General features: G+C 49.7%; 1 protein-coding gene and 1 long non-coding RNA gene across 2 annotated transcripts in view; both read right to left on the bottom strand.

Moving 5' to 3' along the window:
* The window catches only part of LOC309569108 (uncharacterized protein), a gene marked incomplete at both ends in the record, with an annotated part of 152,652 nt that overhangs the window by 41,825 nt on the left and 92,177 nt on the right, over nt 1-18,650 (bottom strand). The gene's annotated exons all lie outside the window — the stretch shown is intronic.
* The window catches only part of LOC309569753, a 39,639-nt gene continuing 26,270 nt past the window's right edge, over nt 5,282-18,650 (bottom strand). The window contains exon 4 of the long non-coding RNA XR_014226094.1: nt 5,282-5,432. This is a non-coding gene — a long non-coding RNA (uncharacterized lncRNA). The remainder of the gene's footprint in view (nt 5,433-18,650) is intronic.

Here is an 18,650-nt window from a genome sequence, read left to right as displayed (position 1 = left end):
TCCAGTAACGTGGCAAAAAAATACCCAGCTCCGCAGAGGCTGTCCTAGCACCCCGGTCATACAAATACTCGTTGACCGCTTTTTCTTGTTGGAGCAGGCGTTCGAACATTAGCAGTGTTGAATTCCAACGTGTCGGGCTGTCGCAAATCAAGCGCCTCACTGGCATGTTGTTTCGCCGCTGAATATCTGCAAAGTGCGCCATGGCCGTGTAGGAACGCCTGAAATAGCCACACACCTTCCTGGCCTGCTTGAGGACGTCCTGTAAGCCTGGGTACTTCTGCACAAAGCGTTGCACAATCAGATTCAACACATGTGCCATGCACGGCACATGTGTCAACTTGCCCAAATTCAATGCCGCCAACAAATTGCTTCCGTTGTCACACACCACTTTGCCGATCTCCAGTTGGTGCGGGGTCAGCCACTGATCCACCTGTGCGTTCAGGGCGGACAGTAGTGCTGGTCCGGTGTGACTCTCTGCTTTCAGGCAAGTCAACCCCAAGACAGCGTGACACTGTCGTATCCTGCATGTGGAATAGCCCCTGGGGAGCTGGGGGGGTGCAGTTGGTGTGGAGCAAGACGCAACAGCAGAAGAGGACTCAGCCGAGGAGGTTAGCAAAGAGGATGGAGTAGGAGGAGTAGAGGAGGTGGCAGCAGGCCTGCCTGCAAGTCGTGGCGGTGTCACCAACTCCTCTGCAGCAGAGCCACGCATTCCATGCTTGGCAGCCGCCAGCAGGTTTACCCAATGCGCAGTGTAAGTTATATACCTGCCCTGACCGTGCTTTGCAGACCAGCTATCAGTGGTCGGATGGACCCTTGCCCCAACACTGTGTGCCAGACGTGACATGATTTCCTTTTCCACAATAGAGTACAGGTTGGGGATTGCCTTTTGTGAAAAATAATTTCGGCCGGGTACCTTCCACTGCGGTGTCCCAATAGCGACAAATTTTTTGAAGGCCTCAGACTCCACCAGCTTGTATGGTAAAAGCTGGCGGGCTAAGAGTTCCAACAAGCCAGCTGTCAGACGCCAGGCAAGGGGGTGACTCTGTGAGATTGGCTTCTTACGCTCAAACATTTCCTTGACAGACACCTGACTGTGGGCAGGTGAGCAGGAACTGCTGAAGGTGAGAGGCGGAGGGGCGGGTTGTTGATAGGGGGCATGGAGGACAGCAGTGGTTGACGTGGCTGAAGATGCTGGACCAGGAGGAGGATGGTGGCTTTCAGTTTGTGTGCTGCTTTTACTCATGTGTTGATCCCATAGGCGTTTGTGATGTGAGATCATGTGCCTTCGCAAAGCAGTTGTACCTAGGTGGGTGTTGGACTTCCCACGACTCAGTTTCTTTTGGCACAGGTTACAAATGGCATCGCTGATATCAGAGGCAGACACACAAAAAAAATGCCACACTGCTGAGCTTTGCAAGGACGGCATTCTGGTGGTGGCAACAGCTTGCGTTGATTGGCGTGCTGTCTGGCTGACCCCCGGTGCCGAATCTACATGCTGTCTGACTGCGTTACTAGCTCCTTGCGATGACCTCCTCCCCCTGCTTCCAACTCGTCTCCTCCTCCTCTCTGTCTCCCCATCTGAACTTTCCCCCTCTTCTTCTGCTCTTCGAGCAGGCACCCAGGTGACATCCACAGACACATCGTCATCATCAGCCGCTTCACTTGACAACTCAGCAAAGGCAGCAGCAGCAGGTACAACATCATCATCATCACAATGTACGTCCATGTGTATAATGCTGCCTGACTGAGACATATCCCCGTTATCTACATCCTCTGGCACTAATAGTTGCGCATCACTTATTTCTTCAAACTGATGTGAAAATAACTCCTCTGACGGATCAAGTGAAGCGGCTGTGGTGCTAGTGTTGGTGGTGGTGCCGGCGGGCTGGTGAGTGGTAAATTGAGAGGTGCCCGAAGCTGAGCTGGAGGAGGATGGTGCATTAAGGTTCCGAGCGGAAGCTGTAGACGATTGGGTGTCCTGTGTAAGCCAGTCAACTATGTCCTCAGAATTTTTTGAGTTCAGGGTCTGTGGTGGCCTCTGAACACTGGGCATTATTCTAGGGCCTAAGGAAATCACAGCACCACTACCACGACGGCCCTTGCGGGGTGGCCTGCCTCTGCCTGTCATTTTTTTTTTTAATGTGTGTGTTGTACTATGAGTGCAAGGTGCTGTGCCACCCTATAGGAGTGTTGGGCAGTGGGTACAGTACACTCTGTGGACCTGACAGTCACTGGCACCCAGGCAACTGCAATTATAAAAAAAATATATATTTTTTTACTTTGCAAGCTGCTGTGCCACCTTATATATCAGTGGGTGGGTGGGCAGTGTCACAGTACACTCTCTGTGGACCTGACAGTCACTCTGGCACCCAGGCAACTGCAATTATAAAAAAATATTTATTTTTTTACTTTGCAAGCTGCTGTGCCACCTTATATATCAGTGGGTGGGTGGGTGGGCAGTGGCACAGTACACTCTCTGTGGACCTGACAGTCACTCTGGCACCCAGGCAACTGCAATTATAAAAAAAATATTTATTTTTTTACTTTACAAGCTGCTGTGCCACCTTATATATCAGTGGGTGGGTGGGCAGTGGCACAGTACACTCTCTGTCGACCTGACAGTCACTCTGGCACCCAGGCAACTGCAATTATAAAAAAAATATTTATTTTTTTACTTTGCAAGCTGCTGTGCCACCTTATATATCAGTGGGTGGGTGGGTGGGCAGTGGCACAGTACACTCTCTGTGGACCTGACAGTCACTCTGGCACCCAGGCAACTGCAATTATAAAAAAAATATTTATTTTTTTACTTTGCAAGCTGCTGTGCCACCTTATATGTCAGTGGGTGGGTGGGCAGTGGCACAGTACACTCTCTGTGGACCTGACAGTCACTCTGGCACCCAGGCAACTGCAATTATAAAAAAATATTTATTTTTTTACTTTGCAAGCTGCTGTTCCACCTTATATATCAGTGGTGGGTGGGCACACAGTGGCACTGCAGTGGGCACAGTACACTCTGTGGACCTGACAGTCACTGGCAGCCCAGGCAACTGCAATAATAAAAAATATATATTTTTTCAATTTGCAACAAGATGCTGTGCCACCGTATATATATCAGTGGTGGGCAGTGCACTGCAGTGGGTACAGTGCACTCTGTGGACCTGACACAGCACTCACTGCAATTATGACAGAGGAAAAAAAAATATATTTTTTAAAATGCAAGGTACTGTGCCTGTGTCACCCGAAATGAGTGTGGTGTGCACACAGTACAGTCTGTGGTAGGTCTGTGGCCTCTCACACACAGCGGGCAGGCAACTGCAGTGTACAATAGATATATATATATATATATATATATATATAAAAAGAAAAAACTCTATTACCAGCCCTTAAAAGGGCTTTTGGGGACACTAGATATATATATATATATAAATAAAAAAATCCTCAATTACCAGCCCTTAAAAGGGCTTTTGGAGACACTAGATATATATATATATATATATATATATATATATATATAAAAATTACACAAATACCAGCCCTTAGAAGGGCTTTTTGGGGTGCTGTCAGGATGCTGTCCTTACAGCAGTAGTGGACCAAGAACACTGCAAGAGCAGAAAGACAAGGAACACTGACTAACTGTCCCTAGCTTAACAGCAGCAGCAGCAGCTCTCCTTACTCTCACTAACACACTGCTTCAGAATGATCTAAGATGGATGCTGCCCTTGCTTATTTATAGGAGGTGGGAGGGTGTGGGAGGGATGTATGCTGATTGGCTGGAAATGTGCCTGCTGACTGTAAAGTTCAGGGTCAAAGTTTGCCTCAATGATGTATTATGGGGGGCGGACCGAACATCGCATATGTTCGCCTGCAGCGGCGAACGCGAACATGCTAAGTTCGCCGGGAACTGTCCGCCGGCGAACAGTTCTGTACATCTCTACCGATATGCACTTTCCCCGATATATCGGTATCGGCCCCGGAACTGGCCGATATTGCCGATATTTTTGTGACGTCATTCTGCCTTCTTAGGCTGCCTCCCTCGCCTTGGACAGTCTCGTCTGCAGTTAGGATTAGTCTCGCGGAAGTGTATCACAGCCATATACCCACCCACAGCAGCCCGGTGCCAGCCAGCCACATCCACAGGCCCTGTACCAGCCAGCCACAGGCACTGTACCAGCGAGCCAGCCAGCCACCCACAGGCCCTGTACCAGCCAGCCACAGGCACTGTACCAGCGAGCCAGCCAGCCACCCACAGGCCCTGTACCAGCCAGCCACCCACAGCCCCTGTGCCAGCCACCCACCCCCCACAGGGTGCCAGCCAGCCACTCACCACAGGGTGCCAGCCAGCCACTCACCACAGGGTGCTAGCCAGCCACCCACCACAGGGTGCCAGCCAGACAGCCAGCCACCCACCACAGGGTGCCAGCCAGCCACCCACCACAGTGTGCCAGACAGTCACCCACCACAGGGTGCCAGCAAGCCAGCCATTAAGTATTAAACAAAAATTAACATGTTCAGTGCTAGATTTGTGTAAAAAATGTACTTTATTTTTCAAAACTTTAAAGCTACAAAATATCGGCCCATATCGGCCGACACCGATATGCAATGGCAAAAATACTGGTATCGGTATCGGCCCTGAAAAAAACATATTGGTCTATCCCTAGTAGGTATAGGTTTATTGATATTAGTATGGAGATTGCACTGTGGAGTGATAGCTGCTCTTTCACAGTTTTTATTATTTATTTTTTTATTCTTATGGTAGCGTATTGCTTATAAATAATACCATGGGTTTTTTTGTACCTAATTTTGCTTTGTTCTTTATCTCTCATTCCTGGTCCATGTCAGGAGAGAGAGGGGCAAGGACTGACTGTATCCAAATTGTATTAAAAATGCATTTGATTCGCTTCTGAACCGCACTAACTCGCACTAGAGCTGCTCCTGGAGATCGCACTGCAAAACGGGTTCAGCTGGCACCACATCAGTGTGAACCAAGGCTAAAGGTTCACTTTTTGGACGTACCTAGTACGTCAAAAGAGCTGAACTAGTTAAAGAGTTATTAGAGTACATGGAAGCATACAAACTCAATGCAGAAAATATAAATCAGACAAACTAAAGGTTGCAATATGTTAATGATGGTGAAAAATGAAGAAAACATAATAAAGGTTAATATTCGATGATCTTACCATCCATAACACTAAGTGTGACAGCCTCACTTGTATCACCAGTGCTGTTCTGGCATTTATATTCCCCACTGTCTTCTCTCTGGGCAGTGAAAGTTATAGTCTTCTTCATCCCTGTAGATATCTCAGTGTTATTATGGTACCAGTGATAGGACGATGCAGGAGACTCCACATTACAGGTCATTGTTATCGATTGTCCTATGGGGATCTTATTCCATTCTGTATTTAAAGTCACCACTGGTCTCCCTGCAGATCCTGTAAGATAATAATAGGAAACTCGAAAAATGGGAACATCTACCTGCCTCATAAGCAGAAGGAACTGTGGCTAATGTACATGTACAAAGAAGTAGGGGTCAGTCCAATTTAAACTGATTGGAAAGTCTCATAAAAAAAAAAAAAAAACATGTTATACTTACCTGCTCTGTACAGTTGGTTTTGCACAGAGTGGCCCCGATCCTCCTCTTCTCGGGTCCCTCTTCTGTGCTCCTGGCCCCTCCCTCCTGTTTAGTGGCCCCAACAGTAACACCCAAACCGAGTCACAGCTCCCTGTGTCCATTCAGACACAGCTCCCCGCACCCTCTCTCTCCTGATTGGCTGACTGACTTTGATTGACAGCAGCAGGAGCCAATCATGCCGTGCTGCTGTCTCAGCCAATGAGGAGGGGAGTATCTGAGAATCTCCTGCAACACCACTGGAAAAAGATGGGCTCAGGTAAATCTAAAAGTAAACCAAGTCTGGCAGGGGAAAGCCCAGTGACGAGGAAAACGTGGGATTTTTATGTGCCCACAATAAATGAAAAAAATGGATCATAAAAAATATATGAATTTTATTGAAAACAGAATATTAAAATTAATACATAAAAATACAGCATACAAATGGTGTATTACAAAACATAACACATCCTGCAGTGCAAAGGATCGACGCATTTTGCCCAAACTGGGCTTCCTCAGGATCCGGATGTGTTCGAAATTTTTCAGAATTATATACCATTATACATCAAAGGATAAGTCAATGTATAACAATGGAAAATAAATGGGACGCGCTGGAAGATGGCAGCTTGAGAACGGAGCTCCCGCCGCCTCGAGTCCTCACAAGCCTCGCTCGGAGTCTGCACTGCTGCTAGAACGCCGGTAAGGATGGCAACGGCTGCCCGATCCTCTTCGGCCACCCGCTCCCGATCCCCGCGGGATAGGGCGAGCAATCTGAGCCCCGGCATCCCGGAACTCTTCCGCACCCAGGCCGCAACCATGTCCGCAACCATGTCCCAGTCCGGGCTCTCCTCCACATCCACCTCGCTCCCTCCCTCCCCCGCCCGGTCATATGCTGCGGCTACGCAAGGGGGAGCGGAATTGGCTTCTACTCCTCCACCCGCACCGAGGCAGCTCTGTATGGAGGATCTCCACCTCATCGCCGCGGATATTAAAAACACGTTGGGGGCGGCCATATTGGAGCTGAGGGGAGACATCCGCTCCCTTACAGGCCGGGTGCAGGAGGTAGAACAGGCTACTGCACAGCAGGATGTGGCCATTCGGGACTTGTACCTTAAATCTGACTCGCACCTATTGCAGATGAGGGATATGCAGCGCCACATGGAGGACTTGGATAACCGGGGTAGGCGCCATAACCTGCGGATCAGGGGCCTGCCGGAGACGGTGGAGGGGGAACACATCGCACCCACTGTGACTGCACTGTTCAACTCCTTACTGGATAGACCCCCACTGTCCCCCATCGATATGGAGCGTATCCACAGGGCCCTGCGGCCCCGGGGTCGGGAGGGCGACCCGCCACGTGATGTGGTGTGCTGCTTGGTGGATTATCGCCTTAAGGAGGACATTCTGCGGAAGGCCAGGGGCAGGCCACACATAGACTGTGAGGGGGCACCTGTGCAACTTTATCAAGACCTGTCCGGAATAACCTTGCAACGTAGGCGTGAACTCAGGCCCCTGCTGGACGTCCTGAGAGCACGGAACATAACATATAAGTGGAAGTTTCCTTTTTGCCTGGCTGCGTCCTTGCAGGGCCGCACGGCCCTCCTTAGGGTGCCCGAAGACTTACCTCATTTCTGCTCCACTCTGGGGATTCCTTTCATGGCACTTCCAAACTGGTACGCCGAATTCAGGAATGCAGCCGACCTTGAACCGCCTCAGGTGGGTGAACCAATGGATGCCCAGGAAGTACGCTTTCGCAGACCCCGCTCACTCTCCGGGAACAGACCGGCAAAAGGTGGAGCTGGCCCCGCTAACGCCTTCAGCCCTACCAAGCCTCCCCAATGGAGCAGGGCTCGGACAAGTAAATGATCTGCCATAACGACTATGGGATGACTCCCTTTGGTGCAGCACTTGGTTTTACGCTGCTTCCTGTTACGCTGACCCTTCCTTTCCCTCTTCTTCCTGGTCGAATGCTGGACTAGTAGTGCCTTGTTCTGGTACCTCTTTCCTCTCCCATCTCACCCAGGACTGCTGGCAAAGCCTGAAGAAGCCTTGGGAGACACCTTGCCATCTCCGCATCTGACAACGCGCCTGGATATGATCTACCAATGCCTACCAGGGTTGCCGCTGGAACTGGTAAAGTTTTCCTTATACCTCTCTTTGCAATCCTTCCTGCGATGTTTGCGGTACTTTGCCCCCCCCCCCCCCCCTGGCTATTCACGGATGTTGTATTTGTTGCCTCCTGCTTTCACCCTCATCGTCACCTTGAGCTTGCAACCATTGTTCTGGGACCTTCGCACCGGGCCTGAGGCGCAGATGCAGAGCATTGGAGTTTTCGCTAACCAGGGGTCGCCTCCGGCCCTTCACCAGCTTGCAGTGACTCAGTTATGGCACGTTGCCACAAGCGGAAGAACACGATGGGGCCTTCATGGGGTGGGTTGGTTGAACTAGAATGCCCTGGCATATTCATTATGGTTCCATGTCTGTCTGCTTGTTTAAGAGTTTTTGCTTCACAGTTACTCTGACGTTTGCCTATGTGTGTGAAATGTCCGATAACACACGTTTGTCTGGACTGCGCGCTGCTGCCCACGGTGCCTACTGGTGTGGCTGCGGTGGCGTGCGGTTCAGATGTTCGTGTCCTCTACGCGGGCTGATCTGCCGGGGTGTACTGTGGATGTGTGCCTTCACGGGGGTCGCGCTCCGCATCGCCTCTGTGTCTCTGCGCCCCCCGTCGGCGCTTGTCGATGCCCTGTGCCCGTGCCCCGGGTGGTGCCTCCAGCGGCTTTCATTTACCTCCGCTTGATTTTGCGGGCTGGGGGCGCTCTCGGGACACGGCGCACAGGTGGTTGCCCCAGGTGCTGCAGTTGCCTTCGGCGCCTGTTAAGTTTAGGTATGGGTTTTAACTCTTGGCTCATGTGAGCCAGCTCTGGGCACTTCGGTTGTTGTTATCTTATTGTTTATCTGCCCTGTGGACCATATCTATGGTCCTTACAACGTTTTTAGTCTTTAGGTTTCCATCGGGCTCCCCTCCTTGTACGTCCTGTGTTACACACCCCTTAGGGATCCCTGGGAGGGCGCTTTGGACCCCTTCCTGCCCGCCCCTTCCTCATTTAGTTGATAGTTTACAGTAGCTGGTTTACCCGGGGCTGGGAGGCGGGAGGGGGATTTCTAGGGGGGTCGATGGCCACTCATTCCTCATTCCTCCTCTCTGCTCACCTGCTCGAGCCCCCACCTCCCTTGCCTTAGTTCTCGGTGGCCCATACGGTTGCCGCGTCCCTTGGGTGGGCTGCATCTCACCGTCGCGGTCTCGACATGCTAGGCTGGGCCCCCGTGAAGAGGCGGCTTTGGCCGCAAGGTTATCAATACTGTTATTAATGTTATGGTTGTCATTGCTGTTCTTATTGTTGACATGACCTCTCTTTCCCTTACTGGTTTCCGCATGTCGAACAATCTCTGAACATGGGCTCCAGTTATATTGGACTCGAGGACGGGCTCTTTTCGGTGAGTACTTGGTTTTCACCCCGTCTTCCGGTTTGTCCTACTCCAACCCCGCTCAGCGGTCGTTGCCATATATTAATTTGTTGAACAAGTAGTGCCACTTTCCCCTGCCGCTGAATTTTCTGGTTTCTGATCTCTCCCCTGACCATCTCCCCCGGTCTCGGTCACTCGAGTCTGGTGGTGGTCCCTTCCCCACCCTACACCGTCTCACCCCCCCCACCTTTTTCCCCAGTGTGTGCTTTCCTCCCCCTTCTCCCTCCCAGTTGTGTCTGATTGTCCACCCCACAAGTCTTCCACTGTGCTACTCCCTACCCTTCCTTTTCACAATCTTGATCATCTCTGTCATGGTTGCTTCCCTGAAGGTTTACTCCCTTAATGTGAGGGGACTGAACATCCCTGAAAAGCGTTCGAAGCTTCTCCTTACCCTTCGTCGGACGAAGGCTGATGTGATTCTCCTACAAGAGACTCATTTTCGCACTGATAGTGTCCAAAAACTTTACGCTAAACAGTATCCTACGGTTTATCATGCGACCTCCAAGGATTCTAAATCCAAGGGGGTCTCCATACTCCTGTCCAAGAATTGCCCCTTCGCGGTGTCTGAGTCCTTGGCGGATGAGAATGGGCGCTTCCTTTTCCTTACCGGCTCCGTTCACGGCAGGGCCCTGACGCTGGCTAATGTATATGCACCTAACAAACACATAGTCCCATTTTTCCGCTCTACTCTTCAACGATTGCAAGACTTTTGCTCCGGCCAGATCATTCTGGGCGGGGACTTCAACGTTGCCTTATCGCCTCTTTTGGACACTTCTCTGGGGTCCTCGTCCATTCCGTATGCGGCCTTGCGGTCCATCAAGACGTTGCTCACTACTCTACTCCTCCACGATTCATGGCGTACCCTCCATCCGGGCGTCAAGGATTTCACCTTTTTTTCTTCCCCACACAACCGGTATTCGCGTATCGATTGTATCTTCGTCTCCCAGGCTCTGTTGCCGGCTCTTTCTTCCGCGACTATCGAACCAATGCTCTTATCCGATCACCACCCCATCAGTGCTACCCTCTCCTTTGCGGCTCTACCACGTCGCCATGGTGCGTGGCGCCTGGATGGCTCCCTCCTAAATGACCCCGCTTTTGTTGAGGCCCTCTCTGACCGACTGAAGCTGTATTTTTCGGAGAATGCAGCCCCAGAGGTCAGTCCTGTCACTGTGTGGGCGGCACACAAATGTGTGATCCACGGTGAACTAATTGCCCTAGCTTCTAAACGGAAAAAGGAACGTGTAGCCCACACAGAGGCGCTCCTGTCCAAGATAGCTTCGCTGGAACGTTCTCATAAGTTGTCTTTAGCGTCTGATACCCTGGAGGAACTCACTAAGACCCGTCAGGAGCTGTTGGAGGACCTTGGTAGATCAGTTCGCAGGAATTTTGCCCTCTCTCACGGCTTCTTCTATGAGCACTCCAACAAATCGGGTAGGCTCCTTGCCAGAGCTCTCAAAAAGAAAAGAGCGGCCAATACCATCCATTCCATTTTTTGGAGGCCCATGTCGCTGTCCTCCCAAGCCTGGGAGGGACGCGACGTTGGTACCGAATTACCGCCCCATATCTTTACTCAATGCAGATATCAAATTGTTTGCGAAGGTTTTGGCTAACCGCCTTCTTCCCTCCATCCCTGAGGTGGTGTCCCTTGATCAGGTTGGTTTTGTCCCTGGACGTGAGGCCCGGGACAACACCACCAAGGCAATTCACCTGCATCATTGGTTATCCACATCGCGTACGCCTGGCTTCTTTTTATCCCTTGATGCGGAGAAGGCGTTCGACAGGGTGGCCTGGGACTACATGTCCGCCACACTTGAGGCCCTTGGACTGAAGGACCGGTTCCTGCGCTTTGTCTCCATCCTTTACTCCAACCCTTCTGCGAGGGTCAAGGTTAATGGATCCCTGTCGGACGCCTTCTCCGTGTCGAACGGTACCAGGCAGGGTTGCCCTCTGTCCCCCCTGATTTATATCCTCACTTTGGAACCCCTCCTGCGCCGGATCCAAGCTAGTTCAGACATCAAAGGGGTGTCTTTGAAGGGCAAGACATACAAATTGGCGGCATACGCCGATGATATCTTGCTCTTCCTCACCGATCCCCTGCTCTCAGTCCCCAATCTTTTATCCGTTCTTGCTCATTTCCAAGATCTCTCCAATCTGAAAATCAATTACTCCAAATCTCGGGCCCTCAACATTTCCCTCCCTACCTCTCTTTTACAACTCTGCCAATCCAATTTTCCATTTGAATGGGACCCCCATTCAATCACATATCTCGGCGTTCAATTACCTAGTTCTCTGTCCGACCTTTATTCCAAGAATCACTTGGCGATCTTAAACACAGTGGAAAAGGACTTGCACTCCTGGATGCAGGGTCGTTTTTCCTGGTTTGGCAGGGTCGCCATTGTCAAAATGAATGTCCTACCTCGCTTGCTCTACATCCTTCAGGCTCTGCCCATTCGTGTACCGCCCGCCTTTTTTAAATCTTTCAGGCTTATGTGCTCTAGATTTTTGTGGTCCTCTAAGAAGCCCAGGCTTAGCTGGGATTTGCTTACTCGTCCTAAACAGGAGGGCGGATTGGGATTCCCACATTTGCTCAAGTACTATCAGGCATGCCATCTATCCAGAGTGGTGGATTGGCATGCCCACTCGATGTCTAAGGATTGGGTTTCGCTTGAGGGAGCCTTGGCGTCGTTCCCAGCCCATCACTTGCCTTGGTCGGCTCTTTCCAAGATTCCACGCCCCGCCTTAGCCAATCCCCTGACTGGAGCTACGTTAAGGGTGTTCCATGCCCTTCGCGAGCAGTTGGATCTCTCGCCGCAGCGCAGCCCTTTAACTCCCTTACATTCCCTCCCCGATTTCCCCCCTGGCCTCCCATTTGTGCCTACCAAGGGCCCTTCCTCGGAAGTACCCTTTCAAGCTCGTCACTTTCTTGACGGCTCTAGACTACTCTCCTACCAGGACCTCTGTCAGCGCTTTCCGAAGGCTTCTGTTCCCTTCTATTGCTATCTCCAAATCCGCCATTTCCTGACTCACACGCAGCCACTGCCAAAATGGGGCCGTCCTCTGACCTCTCTAGAACGTGTTTGTGATGCCCCTGGCCCGCACCGGCACATGGTCTCGATTTTATATTCCATGCTATTCCCCCCCTCTCACGCCCCCACGGAAGCTCTTCAAGCGCGGTGGGTGCGGGAGTTGGGTGTGGACCTCGCAGAGGAAGATTGGTCTAGGGTGCTTTTTCACATGCACAAGGGTTCCTTAAACGTGCTGACCCAAGAAACCGGCTATAAGCTCTACTCTAGGTGGTATAGGACTCCAGACCTTTTGCACAAGTTTTCCACCTCGAATTCCCCACTGTGTTGGAGGTGTCTGCAACATAAGGGGACTCTGCTGCATATATGGTGGGATTGCCCAGTTTTGCAACCATTCTGGAAAGAGGTCCACGCCTTAATCTGCTGTATCACAACGTACACTCCTGACTATTCACCGGCGCAATACCTTTTACACCACACCTCCCTCTCCTACGCCAGCTACAAAAAGTCCCTGACCTTGCATCTGATCAACGCAGCCCGGATGTGCGTACCATGCCATTGGCTGTCCACCTCACCCCCGTCGGTTGCCGACTGGCTTCGCAGGGTTCGGAGGGTGGCGGAGATGGAGGACATAGTGGCTCAGGCCAAGGACACTCACCGCCAGTATCGTACAACTTGGGCACCCTGGACCCACTTTCAATCCTTGCCAGACTTCCAACGATTGAGCACTTGATACTCGTAGGCCACTCAGTGGCTCCTTGGAGCTTGTTCTGAGGAGGAACCCCATGTTCTGGGGTGCTTTCCTGGATGTTCAGTTCGTTCTGCCTCTTCTGATGCTAGTAGTGTTCCAGAGTGTACTGCTCCTTTCCACACCTCTACCTTCCCTTCTTCCTTCCTCCTTTTGTGTTTCCCTTATTTGCCCTACCCGCCTCCTTCCCCATCTTCTTCCCCCGCCCCCCTTCCTCATTCCCTCCCTTTTATGCATTTTCAAAAATCACTTAGGGCTCTCTATTTTGCACTCTGTGGTGGCTCTGCCTCCACCGGCAACAGCTATGGCGCCCACGTTCAGAGATGTGCATACCGGATTCCCCACTTTTATGCGGTGGGTCCCCCACTCCTTGACACAGTTAGTTCCCTTTACGGGGTGTCGGGCTTGGGGGATCCACTATGCTCCATCATAGGTAACCCTCTTGTTCCGGTTCTCATAAGGTGGGTGGGCGCTCTACCCAGCGAACCCCTCCATTAGCCTTACGCCCACTTGGTTCTCCCACTGGCCCTCTGTTTTCGCACCATGTTGCTACATGACACTTTGTGGGTTTACCTGTGATTTATGTTGCTCCTTACATGCATTGTACCGTTTATAGGTGTATCACTTTTGTACCTGTTCATTTTTTGTGGGCTCTATTACCTGCCCTTTATTGCTGTGTTCTTTTGTGCTATGTATGCTTTATTCCTTAATAAAATGTTTTTGAAAAAAAAAAAAAAAAAAAAAAAAAAAAAGCTGGTGCATACACTACAATAAAAATAAATATGGAAAAAAAAAAAAAAACAATGGAAAATAAATATCTTCTCTGATGTCCCTCTGTTCCTTTAATGAGAAAAAATAGTCACCTTCCAATGTGAAAGCCGCTGCACATTGTCCTGGAAGTCAGCAATTAGGCTTCCATAGAAATTCAATTGCTGAAGTCCTCCTTTTTTGCTTGCTTGCTCCCTTCAGCCCCAGGGCTTGTAACTGCTTGCTGACTCTCCTACCCACCTACAGGTTGTAACTTTTGGGGCTGCAGGGAGCATGTTCCAACTACAGAGAAGGTCTACAGCAGGGGTGCCCAAAGGCTGGCCCTTGGCACCCTCTGACGTGGCCCTCCACCTCCTGCTCTGGGATGACGTGTCAGCAAGCCCAAATAGCAGGTTCATGACCCATCATCACAGAGCATTAGAGTCAAGAATGGAGCCGGTGCTATAGGAAGCATTTGGCTGCAGTAGAGAGCAGAGCCAATGCTTCCGGTATAGCGCCGGCTCCTGTCACAGGTGGAGTGATAATAAATGCACTCCGCATGGGACCACAGCCACCAGTGATACCCCCCTTGGGGGACAGCCAGCAGCAGCCAGCCATACCCACCCTGGGGTGACAGCCAGCAGCCTCCATCCATACAAGCCTTGGGGGACAGCAGCGGCCGGCAGCAGTAGCCTGGGGGACAGCAGAAGCCACCAGCCATACCCGCCCTGGGGGACAGTAGAAGCCCCAGCCATACCTACCCTGGGGGACAGCAGCAGCCAGCGAAACCTCCAGGAATCCTGTAAAAAAGGTGAAGATTGAGGTTTTTAATTAAAATCAAGCAGCAATCAAAAATGTTATTAAAATCAAACAGCAATGGGCATATCTGTTCTCTACACTGATACACTAGCTACACTGGACTGCTTTTAAACTGATCCACAAGTGCAGTGCAGTGAACCTGTGGGTGACTTCTGTTATTGTCTGTGGGTTGGTGCACCACACCTGCACTGCAAGATATAATAGAAGTCTATGACAAAGACCCGCAGGAAAGGCAGAGGTGCGAGTAAACCTGGGCATGCTGCACCCACGGTGTGGGTAAACCGCAGCGCATCAGTGTGAAAGCAGCCTTAGGCCCCTTTCACACGATCAGTCTGATCGGGTCCGCCTGTCTGTTTTTCAAACGGACCCAATCGGACCCTACATTCACCTCTATGAAGCAGTAGATGTAAACAGATTTGTGTCCGTTTACATCTACTTACCGCCAATCTGATCCACTAAAAAAAAAACAGAAGGAGATTCGTCCCCTTCCATCTCGGCAAGAAGGATTGGAGGGCCCAGAGTACAGTGCACTGTGTCCTTGTCTGCTCTGCATATAAAGAGTGGACACGGACCTCTCATCTGCCCACTCTGCTCATTGTGGCCCTTGACTGGTTACCAATTCGCTTAAGTGGCCCTCACTCATTCTATTGTTTCTTTGAATATATGTCAGTTCTTGTAAAACAAAGCTAGATTATCTAATTATTATTATTATTATTATTTTGATTATTATTATTACCTAAACTGTGTGGCTGCCTAGGCAATCCTGTGCCTAGTGCCTTATCACTGTATACCTCTTGTGTGAGATCTAAGGTACTGCTGTCTCTAACTGCCTCTGATAAGGTACTGCTGTCTCTTACTGCTAGTTTCAGGAAATTTAGTGATGTCACTACTGTGCTGCTCACTGTTCTCCTTGCTGGAGTCTCTGACATGAGGAAGCAAAGCCCTGTCTCTACCAATATGGCCGCCTCTATACAGACACAGTGCAGAACAAGGCTTGGTAATCAGTAATAGGGAAAAATTCAAATACATGTGGGACACAGGCTGTTGATTTGTTCTTTGCCATCTGCTTTTTGTTTTTTTTCCCATAGCTTCCACAGTTTGCTTCCTCTTTAGTTTCCCAGCCTTTTGACCAACTATAAAAATGTTAGTAGCAGTATCATGTTGAAGGAAGAAAGACAGCCATAGAGCGTGTACCTTATGAAAAATGCTGACAATGGAATATCCTATATGTTTATTGTGACAGTTTATCTTTAAATGTAGCTTGTATTCTATCCCAGCTTAGAAAATATATTTAATGATACATGACAATTGTGACAAAATACAGACACAGCCCAACTACTTCTCTCCTTTCTCAATAGGACATATTCAGCTGCTTGTATGGGCTGAGCAGTATTGTTGAGAAGGGGATAGATATGATGAATGATCAGATCATCCCTAGAAAACTAGGTGAGCAAAGCTAATGGAAACCATTAAGGCCCCTTGCACACTTGTGCAACTTGTCATGCAACTTTGGACATCAGAGTTGCACGACTTGTCATTCTCCATGTTTTCCAATGATACCCATTCATATATATGCAACTTAAAGTTGCAGCAACTGCAAAGTAGTTCATGCACCACTTTGGTCCGACTTTCATGCAACTTGAGGGCCATAGACTTCAATGTTAACCCGCAGAAGTTGCATGAAAGTCATACCTGCATGTTATACAATGCAACTAGTGATGGGCCGAACACCCCCCTGTTCGGTTTGCACCAGAACATCTCGAACAGGGGAAAAGGTCTAGCGAACCTTCGAACTCTATTAAAGTCTATGGGACACGAACATGGAAAATCAAAAGTCCTCATTTTAAAGGCTTATAAGCAAGTTATTGCCATAGAAAGTTTATGGGGACCCAGGTACTGCCCAGGGGGACATGCATCAATGCAAAAAAATGTTTTAAAGCTATAATTTTTACAGGAGCAGTGATTTTAATGATGGCTCCCCCCCCCCCCTCCTGAACCATACCAGGCCACATGCCCTCAACATTCCCTATATAAGAACTGTCAAAATGTGAATAGGCAGTCTGCGGGAAGCGTTCACCGAGAGTGGAGCTTTTTTTTTTGTTTCCTTTTTTCAGGTTGGTGGATGCGGTGGGCGGATGATTGAGAATGGATTTACATCGGGAGACACAATTTTTTTATTTTTAAATAAAGGATTTGCCATGTGTGTTTCTTTTTTTCGTACACTTTTTCAGTGAATGGTTGGGAGTACGATGGGGGGGCCCTCTTGTTAAAGTGGGCTTCCAGATTCCGATAAGCCCCCCACCAATAGACCCCCACAACCACAGCCCAGGGTCATCGGGAAGAGGCCCTTGTCTCTGTCAACATGGGGACAAGGTGCTTTGGGGGGCACCCCACAGCATCCTTCCCATGTTGAGGGCAAGCAGCCTGGTATAGTTCAGGAGGGGGTACGCTCGCTTGCGCCCCCCTTTCCTGGCCTGCCAGGCTGCATGCTCTGATAAGGGTCTGGTATGGATTTTGGGGGGGACCCCATGCCGTTGTTTTCTTAATTCTGTCATGGGGTTCCCCTTAAAAGCCATACATGACCCAAAGGTCCCCCAAGCTGTTTTTACCCCAATTTTTCTTAATTTACATTTTCTTTTTACAATTTTTTTTTTAAATTCAGCTCTCAGCAAGGAAGCCTTAACAACCTATTGACTGTGCGCTCGGCGGGCGAACATCCCGCTAAGTGCCGAGAAATTTCAGATGTTAGGCGAGTACCTAAATAGGCGATGTTTAGGCTAAATGTATACTCGGCCAAAACCATTCACCCATCCCTAGTGGTGCCTGAACACTACAACCCCTGACAGTTATGCCTCGTACACACGCACCGATAGTTGGCCGTGAATTTTCGGCCAACGTCTGATCAGCCGATTTTCGGCTTGTTAGTATGATGCTTTCGACAACCGACTGCGACTTTTCGGCCGAATAAAATCTGGTGTGCAGGCTATAAAATTTTTGTTGGCTTTCAACACAACGGCCGACAGTCAGTACAGATTTCGGCAGACAAAAATCTGATGAGCAAGACTGGGCATGCTCAGAGAAGAAAAAACACACGGAAAGTAAACCAGCACAGGACATCACTTCTGAAGTTGGTTTTTGTTGGCCGAGAAAATTCGTGTGCAGTCTAGAGCACATTTCAACTAACACAACAACACTGGACAAAAGTCGACCGATCGGGCGGCCGATAATCGTTGCGTGTGTACGAGGCATAACTCTTGCTGGGTGCAGGAACAGGCCCTGCTGTTAAAAATTTGAAAAAATATTGAAATTACATGTACTTGTCATACAGGTGCAGAAAAATTGGGACTTGGGTGTTGGTGGTGCCATAAACCAAGCTAGCATAATCAAGATTCAGGAATAGGATAGGCAGCATAGGCAGTCTTCAAGGGATCCCAGATCCCAAGCAAGTTCAATCAGTTACATCAGTATCATAGCTGCTGTTGATCCAGGGCTGATTCATTTTGATAAATGTCAGCCGGTCAACAGAGTCTGTGGACAGACACACTCTTTTATCAGTCACAAAACCTCCAGAAGCATTGAATGTCCATTCGGAAAGAATGCTGGAAACAGGACAGGCCAGTAGCTCGATTGCATATTGAGCAAGTTCTGACCAGTGGTCCATCTTCAAGACCCAGTAACCCAGTGGATTCTCAGTTGGAAAGGTCTCCAAGTCTGCTCTTGCCCCTAGATAATCCTGCACCATATGCTGCAGACACTGTTGATGGTTGCTTTAACCTGGCAGCCCTGGGTGCTGAAGACTAAAGAATTGTTTAAAAGCATTGGTCAGCTGGCTGCCTTCTCCACCGCTCCTCCTTTGACTGAATGAAGTCTCAGAAGCACGTTTTACAGGAAATGGTAACCTCCCAGTGTGCACAAATTGTTCTTCAAGGCATCCTCAAGATGTTTCATCCTCTGCGAAGGCAGGATGAGCTCTGCAACTTTACCCTTGTAATGTGGATCAAGAAGGGTTTCCAACCAGTAATGATCCCTCTCCTTGATACCACAAATCCTTGGGTACTTTCACAGGCTTTGCAGCATCAGGGAGCTCATGCAGCCTAAGTTTGAGGAGGCATGAGATTCTGAGTTCTCTGGGTCACTATATATGACATTGTCAGGAGCAGCCTCTCCCCAGCCAAGT

The sequence above is a fragment of the Pelophylax lessonae genome, assembly GCF_965119305.1.
Source record: "Pelophylax lessonae genome assembly, chromosome: 13".
Lineage (NCBI taxonomy): Eukaryota > Metazoa > Chordata > Amphibia > Anura > Ranidae > Pelophylax > Pelophylax lessonae.
This window is presented reverse-complemented; position numbering and strand designations above follow the sequence as displayed.